Genomic DNA, 14,342 nt, shown 5'->3' on the forward strand with positions numbered 1-14,342 from the left:
ATTTTAAATGAGAAGGAGTATTTTTGTAAATATTGTGATTTTCCGTAGGATAATCATAATAATTTAATAACAATTTTAAATGTTAGAAGGATGAAGCCAGGTATAAATTTAAATGAGAAGGAATATAAATATAAAGCTATTTTGAAGAGAGTATTTTCTAAGGTTAAATTGTGATTTTCCATATTTTGAAGTATTGGGAAGTAGGATAATCATAATAATTTAGTAGACCAATTTAATGTTTAATATTTCATGTTATCTTTTGGTGTTACAGAAGTATAATATAGAGGTCCGGGATAACAATTTTTAATGGAAAAGGAATATAAAGTTTAAGCTATATTAAAGAGTTTATTTCCTAAGATTAATTTGAGATTTTTAATATTTTAACGTGTTGGAAAGTAAGGATATCATAAATATTGAACAGACCAACTTAAGGTTTTATATTTCATGTTGTCTTTTGAAATTACAAAAGTCAAATTATGATTTAATATCCTTGGTTGCGTCGACTGGATAAAAGCTTCTAAAAATCTAACTTGAAGTTCGGAAATTCAGATGTCAAGATTTTGCATATAATTCCTTTCTTGCTAAATATCAAAACATTATACGTGCAAAACCTCACTATTCTACAGTGCCATCAATGCACTATCAGAAAATAGGAGGAAATTGCGTTGATATGGTGTTATAGTGATACAGTACTCGTTTTATTTGACAGTATTAAGAACAAAAAATAATTTTATTGTCTCAAAAGGAGAGCCAATGATAATGACAAAATAAATACTTCTGTGACCTAAATGAAAATACAGTAAATGCAACTGACCATCATTTATTCACAAGGAGGTAAATGTGTAAATATAGTGTTATTTTTTGTGACAGAGTACTCTCCTTATTTGACAGAAATATCAGCAAAAAACACTTCGGTATTGTTTGAAAAAGGACAGCCATAAATAAGACGAAATAAACACCTTCACGACCCAGACGACGAAAAAATAAATGCGAGTGACCATCATCATTCACTCACACAAAAATTCACACCAACTACAAACACGCACCAAAAAAACGCACAAGCAAGCAATAACGGACGCGAGAAACAATGCAGCACGGCGGGCAAAAGCACCGAGTGCTCGAGCAAAGCATTATTGTTATTCTTCAGCGCCGGAGACACGGCGCTGAATAAGTAATGTCGGATTAGGTCGAAGGGAAGGTTTCAAGATGAGAGGCTGGTCGCCATGTCATCAGGTCTCTGGAACAGTGTTAAGTGGAAACCTGCGGCTGGTTTGCCAGCGCTCGCAGGGCGTGAGTGCTTTGTGTTCAGCGTTCGGTGGTGAGAATAATCTTTGTTCGAACGGTGATGGTAGATAACCTAGTCTTTATATATATATATATATATATATATATATATATATATATATATATATATATATATATATATATATATATATTATATATTATATATATATATATATATATATATATATATATATATATATATATGTGTGTGTGTGTGTGTGTGTATGTGTGTGTGTGTTTTAGAATAAATTCTTAAAATAATGGCAATAGTTTTTCAGAAATCATGTATTTAAAATAGAATATTATGTGAAGTTTCGTTTAAAATAAAAGGAAACTATATAATTTCTACTTTATATACAGTATATATATATATATACATATATTTATATATACATATATTTATAGTCATATATATAGTCAGACAGAGAGAGAGACAGAGAGAGGAGCTTAAAAAAAACGCTTCCAAATAATAAAAGGCGATATAAAAACACCAAACAACCAAGAAAACAAAACAAAAAAAGATAATTAAACCCAAACTCCAAAGAAGGAAGTTATTCTAGAGCCCCTGCGAATCCCAGACACTAGATTCACCAATCACGAGAGATGATCCAAAATTAAAACCAAGATCACAGATACCCCGCCCCCATTAAACGCGAAATAAATCACATCTTTTATTTTGGGGGGCGGGGGGCGGTTAACCCGGCCTCCGAATTTTCCAATTCCATACGAGAGAGAGAGCGAGAGAGCGGGAATTTTCAAGTGGGATTAATTCCCAGGCAACAATGGAATTAGAGAGGCTCTGTGTTCCATAATATCATTGTATCGAGAGAAAAGCCTCTTCAGTGCGGTTATTAAACTGTTTGTGTGTTTGTGTGTGTGTGTGATTGTGTTGGTAATCTTCCTTGCATGATAAGATTGGGTCGTATAGCTCCGTGTATTTGAGTGTGCTTGTGTGTGTATGGATGTGCTTGTGTGTGTTGTCTGTATGTGTGTGTGCGTGTTTGCGTATGTTTCTATTGATAATCTTCCTTTCATAATAAGACTGGGTCATATAACTCCATGTGTTTGTGTGCTTGTGTTTGCGTGTGATGGTCTGTATGTGTGTTTGTGAATGTTTGCGTGTTGATAACCCACCCACCAAAATAGGACTGGGTCGTGTAACTCCGTGTGTATGTGTTGGCCTGTATGCGTGCATTGGTCTGTAAGTGTGTGTGCTTGTGTGAGTGTTTGTGCATGTTGATAATCCTCCTTTCATAATCAGACCTGCTCATACATCAGAAACAAACTCGACTCAAATGAAAATTCCCCCCTTGGCAACTGAAGAGGGCTTGGGCAAAGGCTTAATGAGAATTATCAGATGAATGATGTTGTCAATCTCATTAATTCACGGTTGCTGTGATGATGATACTGTGATGATGATGATGATGATGCTGTGATGATGATGGTGCTGTGATGATGCTTTGCTTGAGCACGCTTAATGTCTTATGGTTATTGATGAGTGTGTAGAATTATCCTTATACAGACTGATATCTTCATTATCTTCATTATCATATAGCTCTTGTGGCATTTACGTCAGTTTTCTCATATACTAATCTTTCTTGCTTAGGCTTCTCTCTTCCTGTTACTGGCTATCCTCTTCTTGCCAGATTTCTACGGACGTTGAATCTTGAATAATCCAATCTACTCTTCATTTGTCAGTACTGATGTATTCTGAAGACCTTCCGGAAACCACGAAGAATATTATAGTTGTGAATTAAAGTTCAGACATCAAAGTCTTCACTGTATCTTTGATATTGTGTTTTTGTAACAAAGAAAAAATTGCAAAATTTAATAGGAAATTGTTCTTTTTTTTTCTTACGCAATAATATACTGATATAAAACGCAATGATATATATTTAAGTAACATGCATTAAATCAAAACATCAACTTTGGTTTTATTTACTTAGTATATAAAGTTTTATATTTATATGAAATTTACGAAAAATTAGCTTCTATCCCTATCCCAGAGATTAGGGTACAAGCAGACATTAAGAGAGTAAGAAGGAAGAAATTATCCCAATTTAATAAAGACAATCATCTTTTAACAAAATACTTTAACTTTTTAAATATGCATAAGCTTCACATGATGATGTCTATAACTTAGATTATTCCATATAATGAAAAAATCACTTTATATTGTAACAAAATAGCCTTAATACTTAAGGTTTTATTTTAATCAACGAAAGCATTTCATTATACAATCACATCTGTATGTATGTACGTAAGTGTGTATATACATATATATATGTGTGTGTGTATTATATATATATATATGTGTGTATATATATATATATATATATATATATATATATATATATATATGAGTGTGTGCATTTGTGTGTAAAAATCACCATAGAATACACAACCTAAAAAAAATTCATAAACTATCTATATTTCCCGGATTAAACCTTCCTATTTCAGCACATTTGAAATGCCTAACATTTTTGATGTTGACATCAGTGGCATTATCACTGATATATCATTTGATAAATTTCAGCCGTGTAAGCTACGCGTGATTAATACTTCCCAAATGAAATATATTTTTCAGTAAATAGGAAATATTATGTTGCCTTATTTTTATCATAATGCTTTAATCACTTTGATATATCAAAAGCGGTTGAGGAGATTAATTACACGAAAAAGTTGAATTTATGATTATCAAATATTAGCCATTTTGCAATTTTTTTTTACTTTTTTTATTTTTTTACAATTTTTACATTTTTACAGACAGGTATCTCATTATCTAAAATGGTGTACCTACAGTAAATTACGGTACCTGTATATTTGGTAATGCTTTAGTAATTCTTTCATTTACTTGAAAGTGATATGCAAGTTACACCTGTTGTTAAAACACCATTATGATTAGATTGTAATTTTTTCCAAAAATAATTGACTATAAGTATTATTTAAAACCGAAAATATCTGAATGAATACAACGAAAGTAACATTTTCCAACAAACCGTGAACTTTGAGGGTGAATGATATTGAAATATGAAAAATAAAACAATTGAAAGACATCATATCGAAAATATTAAAGGTCTTAAGACCATAGACGAGAATATCGAACAGAGTTTTTTTCACTATACAAATCACAGATTCACAGTGCTGGAATATTTCCATAATATTGAATTCTATATAATGATCGTATTTTCTTGCGCCATGCATAAAAGTCTTATACATCTCCTCTCATATTCTTCATGATAAGGAGACAAAGGAAACTTTGACTCTCCTGTAAAAATGCCTAATAATTCTCGAAGAAGAAGCGAAAAAAAATAATTAGGAGAGACGTCCAATTATTTAAATTTCTTGTGAAAAAAAAGGTCTCTGAAGCATCATTCAAAAAAGAGATGATTATTCTGATCAAAGAATTAAAAAAGTGGGTAATTTTTTTCAGTGGAAATTTGATTATTGGCATGTTTGCAAGATAGGTTAGTTTATATTTCGAATTACCTGTCATTAGAATGATAAAGAATAAAAACTGGTCATTTTTTATGAACAGTCCCTGTGAGCCATTGTTTTCGTTTTTTTTGGCTGAAAGCCTAAAAACAAAATGTTACGAAATGGTAAGAAGTGTTACGACCCCCTTCAGCTTCCAAAATGATTAAACCTCTCCAAAAATAATACAGTTCAAATTGTTTACTGAAACTTCAACACTCCTGTTATTGTATTCGCTTTTCAAGTGATAGAAGAACAATTAAAACTATTGTCTCAAAAAAAAAGTTAGATATTTTTTCTCAACTTATACCAAACAAACAATTCATCTTGACAGTACCCATCCACTTCCATCACTCTAATCCACTCTCCAGATCACTTCTTTAAAGAAAGGTTGACTCAGCAGTATTGTCAACTCTCCTCTTTCAAATCTAGATCAGAGACATTGTTACTCTCCTTTCAATTCTTACTTTCTTCTTTCAACTATCATTTGTTACTTATGCAATTAGAATCTCAAAGGCTCGAGCGGAGATGCAGTGCATTACTGCCCTAAAACAATTCACTTTTGATTTATTCATATTTTTTGGTTTGTTTTTTATTTTATTAATTTGTCTTTTCTTTCAAAGTATGTTCTCCCTTCTATCATTATTTTCTGTTATCTTCTTTAATAATTTTCTAATGAACGCCATTGCTCTTTGGAAGCTTGAATTTCAAGTCAATGGCCCCTGCAGTCTCGTTCCATATGAATTGGGGTTTATCGTTTGAATAATAATAATAATAATAATAATAATAATAATAATAATAATAATAATAATAATAATAATAATAATAATAATAATAGTAGTAGTAGTAGTAGGTGTAGCATGAGTCTTCAAATGGAGAAACAAATCCACAGTTATATATATGTACATATATTTATAAATAAAACTGTACAGATTCCCGAAAGCTATCTGTACAATTTTATATCGAAATATATGTACATATACATAACTGTGGATTTGTTTCTCCAATAATAATAACGATAATAATCACTTATTCATTCATGCGTCATCGGTTCCGACAATTATTGTTCTTTCTTGGATTCTGTTAACCTTAGTGGCTGTTGCTTAACTCCTTCAGATATCGAGAACAGATGACTGGTTCCTGGTTTTCGGAAATTGTCGCGTACAAAGGGCGGGGAGGGACTAATTCTCCATAAAACTCTGCCTGGCGACGATTCTGAATGCATGTCACATAACGGTCCTTTTCTCCGAGTTCATTTCTTTTGCTATTAATCATTATCTCTGATTTTACTGCTGGATACAACCATGCAGAGCTTTGTCTTGTTGTCTACAATTTAAAATTTCAGAGTTTGCAAAAAAAAATTTCTTGCCAGGCTTTAATTATCTGCCGTTCATATTCAATTTCTTATATGAATTTTCCTTTTCGCAGGCTTAATCATATTATTGTATACTAGTATGGAATATCAAATAGCAGATATTCTAAAATGTCTTTCTACTCCTGACCAAAATTTCTGAATTTACTTTTGCAATCGTGTATGTGTGTGTGTTTGTTATGGGGATCCGAGAAACATAGCAGAAATGGTTAAGAATCGCTCCCCCCCCAAAAAAAAAATAATGGCAGAAAGTTTGTTATGTATATCAAGTAAAGATTAATATTTTTGTCAAATCTTATCGTAAACACAAACTTACATACGACTTGTTTGGAAAACCTTATGAAAAACTATATTAAAGAGAGAGAGAGAGAGAGAGAGAGAGAGAGAGAGAGAGAGAGGTTCTCGTTTTAGGAAGCCATAACCTAGCCGACAAAATCCAACGTCCGTCGAAGTTTGATATTCCTCTTTCTTCCGCCTAGGAGGGGCTGGTGGGGGGAGGAGGGGTAAGAGCCCTAAACAAGAGCTTGGAAAATAGAGCAAGGGAAAAATTGACTCTAAGTTTGAGTAATGAAGGACCTGTCCTTGGGAAGTGAGTGATGGCGGGAAGTGACGTGTCTTGGAGAAACTCATTTCTTTCGACAATTTTTTTTTTTTTGTGTGTGTCCTCTCGCAGGTAGAATTTAACCTAAGGGAAATGATGAAGGGAGAATGTACCTATTACCTGAATTGCTTTTTTTGTATTTTTTTTGTGTTTGTCCTGTTGCAGGTAGAGTTTAACCTAAGGGAAATGATGAAGGGAGAATGTACCTATTACCTGAATTGCTTTTTTTCATTTTTTTTTATTTGTGTGTGTGTAGGTGTATCCTCTAGCAGGTAGAATTTAACCTAATGGAAATGAAGGAGGGAGAATATACCTATTACCTGAATTGCTTTTTTGAGGTTTTGTGTGTGTGTGTGTGTGTGTCCTCTCGCAGGTAGAATTTAACCTAAAGGAAATGAAGGAGGAGGAACACACCTATTACCTGAATTGCTCATTCATTTCTCTTCAAAGACCCACCGGGAATTCATAAGTCAAGTTGTTGCTTTAGTAATCTGAAATGCTCTTCGCGAGTAGATTTGCAGGGCAAATAATTTATGTTACCGAAAATATTCTAAGCAAAACTTATGGTAAAGCATAACGTTTTGGCTCCTCTCGGGTAGATTTCCATAGTAAATGATTTCTGTTGTAGATTTCCATAGTAAATAATGTCTGTTGTAGATTTCCATAGTAAATCATTTCTGTTGCAGATTTCCATAGTAAATCATTTTTGTTGTGGATTTCCATAGTAAACAATTTCTGTTGTTGATTTCCATGGTAAATCATTTCTGTTGTGAAGGATATTCTAATCAAAACTTTCGGTGAAACATACAATTTTTTCCTCGTAAATTTCGTTAGCCTTATGCCAGCACAAAGGAGAGGAATCTTGGATCCGTTATAGTCGAGAAGAGAAAATCAATTGTTCAAAATAACGATTACAAAATAATTACTGAACAATATTGGCAGGTATGTCATCGAGTGGTGTGTCAAAATCTATGGTCACGAAGTTTAGCAGATAAGTTTAGGGTATTTTATTAGTAAACATCCTCGACAGTTTTAGAGACAGACCTTACTTTATTAAACAAGATATTCTAAAACTGAAAAGCAAGACAAACATTAAAGAGCCAATATTAGGTAACATTCTCCAAGAGTATTATAAAAAAAAGTATAAATCCTTTAATGGACCAACTCCCACTGGTCTGTACACGTAAGCCTATTGCCCCTTTGACACAGGTTGATTAAACAGCACCTTTGCGTAAATGGGGAACCGGAATATTAGTATGTACAGAAACAGGTATCCCAAAGGACAGTTGTTCATATTCAATTTTGAGAATGGATTTAGACTTTTTCTTAGTTTTAGTTTTCTGTGAAAGAAAACTATTGTGCCGGCTTTGTCTGTCCGTCCGCAATTTTTTCTGTCTGCGCTTTTTCTGTCCGCCCTCAGATCTTAAAAACTACTGAGGCTAGAGGGCTGCAAGTTTGTATGTTGATCATCCTCCCTACACTCATCAAACTTACCAAACTGCAGCCCTCTAGCCTCAGCAGTTTTTATTTTATTTAAGGATAAAGTTAGCCATAATCTTACGTCTGGCAACGATATAGGACAGGCCACCACCGGACCGTGGTTGAAGTTTCGGCTTATACAGCGTTATACCGAAATCACCGAAAGATAGAATTGTTTTCGGTGGACTTGATTATGCGCTGTAGCGGCTGCACAGAAAACTCGATTGCGCTGAAGAAACTTCGGTGCATTATTTACTTGTTTGTATGTTGGTTATCACTGAATTATATTCAGCTGCTCTTTGTTTTTATCTTAGTTTTATTATTTATTTAATTTTTAGATTCACACGACCTTATTTCATTTATGTAACTTTTTTATACCTGTAGTAATAATAAGGTTGTCCACAAGTCTCCCCTTGTGAAAAGAGCTGTGCAATTCCCGTAGACTTTCAAAAATCAACTCTGTTTATCATCTGTCAGTTCAATAAAACTATTTGTTTTCCCAAAACCAACCTTCCCAGTGATATGACGGGCTTTGTGTAATAGTAGGAATACTGATATATATTATTGGAAGAAAAATCCAGAAAAAACTTCGATATTAGATTATCATAGAATATCGAAAGACAGTATTAGCAAATATGTTTTTAGCAATTAAGACTGATATACTATTATATATATATATGTATGTGTGTGTGTGTGTGAGGTTTGTATATATACAGTGTATATGTGTATATGTATATATATTAAATCATCTAAATAGTCACAGTCGATTATCAGCCGTTACATAAAGGAAACAGAATAGCAGCAATTATATAACGTGAAATGTGAGAAAATAATGATTCAGTTTTTTTTTATTCTTCTTCTTCTTCTTCTTCTTCTTCTTCTTCTTCTTCTTCTTCTTCTTCTTCTTCTTACAGCTGCTAAAGAAGGGAGAAATACGCTGTCATGACATGGGGCATAAAATACGAGACAAAGTGGCTCCCACTGAAACGCTATCCCTTTGCTTACAAAGATCTTGTTGACAAGCGCTCTCTCTCTCTCTCTCTCTCTCTCTCTCTCTCTCTCTCTCTCTCTCTCTCTCTCTCTCTCTCTCGATATATGGGAAGAGATGGAGAGACAGACAGACAGACAGAGAGTTATGAGCGCCTGTGGGTATATGGTATCATAAATACCGCAAACAGTTGCTATGGTAACATACTGGTCTTTCCTTTTTTTTAATTTCTTTTACTGCATGGCCATTATTTTATGAGGGGAATTGCTTTACATGGCTTGGTTCTGCAGTAAAAGTAAATAGATAAATAAATAAATAAATAAACAGAAATATAAATAAAGGCAAAGAAAGAGAAACATACTTGTAGAACTAATTCCATCACTTCTTCCATTCGTTAAATTTATTTTCCTTTATATATCAGGATTAAATTAAGCCACTATTTCTAATTTCGTCATGAAATAAGAATAGACAACTATATAACTTGACCTGAGGTATTATCTAGTGTCGAATAGACATAAAACATAAAAAGTACCCTTGAAATATTCCCTGTTATTTTAGTTAATCTGGGTTTTAGAAAATAATAATAAACAATAATTTAACTTGACCTAAATATCATCCAGTGTCTAACTGACACACAACTTGACCTTAAATATTATCTAGTGGCCAATAGCCATAAATAAATAAAACTTATAAAAAAGTACCCTTGATATATCCACTTATTCTTTTAGTTAATCTTGGTTTTAGAAAACAAGAATAAACAATACTATAACTTTACCCAAGGTATTATGTAGTGTCCAACAGCCATTAATGAATAAAACGTGCAAGAGAGTACCCTTGAAATATCCACTTATTCTCTAAGTTAATCTGTTTTTTTAGAAAACAAGAATAAACAGTAATATAAGTTGACCTGAAACATTACCTAGTGTCCAATATTTTAAATCAATAAGATTTTGTGAGAAAGTACCCTTGAAATATCCACTTATTCTTTTTAGTTATGTTGTTTTTTTTTTTTTTAGAAAACAAGAATAAACAATAATATAAGTTGACGTAAAGTATTGCCTAGTACCTTATGGACATTAATAAAAGAAACATATTAAAAAGTACCCTTGATATACCCTCCATAGTCTTTTAGTTTACTCAGTTTCAAGGGACGTGGGGTCACACAGCCCATTATTCTGCCACCAGCAGATGGTTTCAAGCGGACACTGGTGCTTTTGCTTCTGCTTGCATCCTGTGCTGTGGCCTTTGATGCCTCTTGATGCTTTTGATGGCAGGACGTCGTTCTTCTCCCGCCCCCAAACCCCGCCCCCCGTGCATCTAATCGTGGGACAACCGTCGGTTATGTATGCAGTTTGTGCCGAGGCTCTGTGTGTGATGGTACGCTTCTCTCTCTCTCTCTCTCTCTGTTATTTTATTTTTGTTTTCCTGGTATTTTATTTTGCTCTCTCTCTCTCTCTCTCTCTCTCTCTCTCTCTCTCTCTCTCTCTCTCTCTCTCTCTCTCTGTTTTTTTATTTAGGTCTCTGTTTTTGCTCAAAAACAGGCTTCGTCGACTAACTAATAGCATATACAATAATGCATGTATGAAGCACGGATGCTTCATATTAAATATTATGCTTATTGGGTTCGTTTTGATACATAATACGTTAATAACGGAGGCAAAAGAACCTTTTTTCATCACATTTTAAAAGTTTTATATGAAAATATATAAAATTATCAATTTTTCATTTCTGAAGAAGTGGGGCAGGGGGTAGGGGGCACTGACGTCTAAAGAATTCTGAGTTTTGGTCATGTAAATAGATTTTTAAAATTTTTGCATGAGAGATCTTTTTGTCCAATGTACGTGCCTAGACGTGATTATTATTATTATTATTATTATTATTATTATTATTATTATTATTATTATTATTATTATTATTATTATTATTATTATTATTATTAGAAATGAACATAAAATAAGTCTAAGAGGTTATTAACTCTAGAAAGTTTGAGAATTTGAAAAAAGTACAGGGAGGAAACAATATATGTAACTCAAAAAACATACACACCTACATACACTTGCAGACACACACACACACACACACACACACACACACACACACACACACACACACACATATATATATATATATATATATATATATATATATATGTGTGTGTGTGTGGGATGTATCTAATATAGCAATGGATACACCAGCAGGGAAGCGCCATCTTGCTGGTGTATCCATTGCTGTGATCGTGAGAAGAAGATATGGACCTACAGTTCTTCAGCAATTTAGGTTGATAACGAGTGAGAGTACTGCACGAAACATGTCCCAATAAAGTTGTGTAAAATGCTGTTCCGGGTTTTAGCCTTGGTGTCATACTGATATATATATATATATATATATATATATATATATATATATGTGTGTGTGTGTGTGTGTGTGTGTGTGTGTGTGTGTGTTGTTTTTCGTATGCTTATTTTTATCATATATGCAAGCAACACCTCGCTTATTAAATCAAATTTACTGTCGAGTTCGTTACAGTTACTTATGTAAAGTATGTGAACAAAATTATGTTGAATTTCATTCCTTCCATGAATGCTCTATTTTCGGACCTTTCAATAATAAATTCAGTTAAAACTTCATTCAAAATTTCCCTTGGAATATCCCTTATCCCAAATTAAAAAGAGTAACAATTTAGGATTTCCATTTGCTTGCATTTAAATTTTCGAAATCGTCCGCATAATGTTTCTCTCCATTATTTCGAGCTCTTTGCAAACCGATGACGTAACAAACAGAACCTGACGTAAACAGAAGGATGCCTCCCACGAGTGATGACGCAAAATATTGAAGTTCCATGCCATTGCAGACTTCAAATAAAATAAGACTTAGAAAAAACAAGACTTTAACCAAATTAAGACTGCATATGAAACAAGACGAAATAATATAAGACTTCAAATAAAACAAGACTTCAAATAAAGTAGACTTCAAATAAAATGAGACTAATTAAAATAAGACTGGAAATAAAATAAGGCTTCAAATAAAATAAGTCTTCAAATAAAGAAAGGCTTTAAATAAAATAAGACTGCAAATAAAACAAGACGAAATAAAATAAGACTTCAAATAAAACAAGACGAAATGTAATACGACTTCACATAAAACAAGACGAAATGAAATAAGACTTCAAATAAAACAAGGCTTTAAGTAAAATAAGATATAAAATAAAACGTGACTTTAAATAAAATAAGACTTCAAATAAAATAAGACTTTAAGTAAGATAAGATTTCAAATAAGATAAGATTTCAAATAAAATAAGACTTCAAAAAAACAAGACGAAATAAAATAAGACTTCAAATAAAACAAGACGAAATAAAATAAGACTTCAAATAAAACAAGACGAAGTAAAATAAGACTTCAAATAAAACAAGACGAAATAAAATAAGACTTTAAATAAAACAAGACTTTAAGTAAAATAAGATTTCAAATAAAACAAGACTTTAAATAAAATAAGACTTCAAATAAAATAAGAATTTAAATAAAACGGGACTGAAAATAAAATAAGATTTCAAATAAGATAAGACTAAAAATACAATATGACTTCAAATAAAATAAGACTGCAAATAAAGTAAGACTTTAAATAAAATAAGACCAAATAAAATAAGACTTTGAGTCAAATAAGATTTCAAATAAAATAGGACTTCAAATAAAATAAGACTTCAAATAAAATAAGACTTTAAATAAAATAAGATTTCAAATAAAATAAGACTTCAAATAAAGTAAGACTTCAAATAAAATAAGACTTCAAATAAAATATGACTGAAAATAAAGAAAGATTTCAAATAAAATAAGATTGAAAATAAAGTGAGATTTTAAATAAAATAGGACAAAGTAGAAGAAGACTTCAAATGAAATAAGTCTGTAACTTCGTCGCTCTGGCGGATAGATATCTTGTTTCACATGATCTCCGGATGTTTGATTTCTTTCATCATCATCATTATTATTATTATTATTATTATTATTATTATTATTATTATTATTATTATTATTCAGAAAATGAACCCTATTCGCATGAAACAAGCCCACAAAAGGGGCAATTAACTTGAAATTCAGGCTTCCAAAGGATACCATGTTCATTTGAAAGGAGTAACAAAAGGTAATCGGAAATACAGAAAGAAGAGATCAGTTATTAGAAAAGAAGAAATACATAAACAAATTAGCAAATAAGTAGATATAAATATGGGTATCTTAAAAATCGTAAATTGCAAAAGACTGAATGATGATCGCAAAGACACAAATGTAAAATAAATAAATAAATAATTTCTCAAGTAATTATATTATTAGTAAGCAGTTCACAGAGGTGTACAAATATCTATACCAATTAGGCACAGCCGATATTAGTCTCATTGAATCTCAAATATAATCTCCATTATATTTGCATCTCGTCACAAATTACAAAAGACTGAAGGACAAAGCACAAGTATAAAGTTACAAAAAAGAAAGATACTGTATATTTCGTGAATAATAAACAAAAAAAAGAGAAATATCTATACATATTTATCCCACGGAGGAATCTCATTTAAGCCGTGAGGCCTCGCCGAGTGTAGCCTATGGCAGGAAGGAACAAACTACTCGTGACGTCACTGTCATCAGCTAAGGGGAGGAGGAGGAGGGAGGAGGGAGGGAGGGAGTGAGGAGGTATAGCCTCACTCTCGAAGGAGGAGGGAAAAAAGGGAGGTGCAACTTTAAGACTATTCAAGAGAAGGTCAGCCAACACCTGAGTGGCCTCTGAGTAGGATCGTCCTCAGCTTTTTCTTCTTCTTTATTGTTTGTAATTAATGTTGTTGTGGTTTTTGTTGTTGTTGTTTTTGTTGTGTTAACTTATGGTTGTTTCATCAGTTGTTGCGGCTTTGCTTTTTTTATGATTATTCTAGTTATTATTGATAATTTTGTTGGTAATTATTTCGTGTTTTATTATATCTGTTGTTTAATTCTATTGTAACAAGAGTTACAGCATTTACCTTCTTCTTCTTCTTCTTCTTCTTCTTCTTCTTCTTCTTCTTCTTATTATTATTATTATTATTATTATTATTATTATTATTATTATTATTATTATAAAGGTTACTGCATCTGCCTGTGTTCTTGGCACCTATAGCGGTGCCAGA

Source organism: Macrobrachium rosenbergii, chromosome 31 (genome assembly GCF_040412425.1).
Source record: "Macrobrachium rosenbergii isolate ZJJX-2024 chromosome 31, ASM4041242v1, whole genome shotgun sequence".
Lineage (NCBI taxonomy): Eukaryota > Metazoa > Arthropoda > Malacostraca > Decapoda > Palaemonidae > Macrobrachium > Macrobrachium rosenbergii.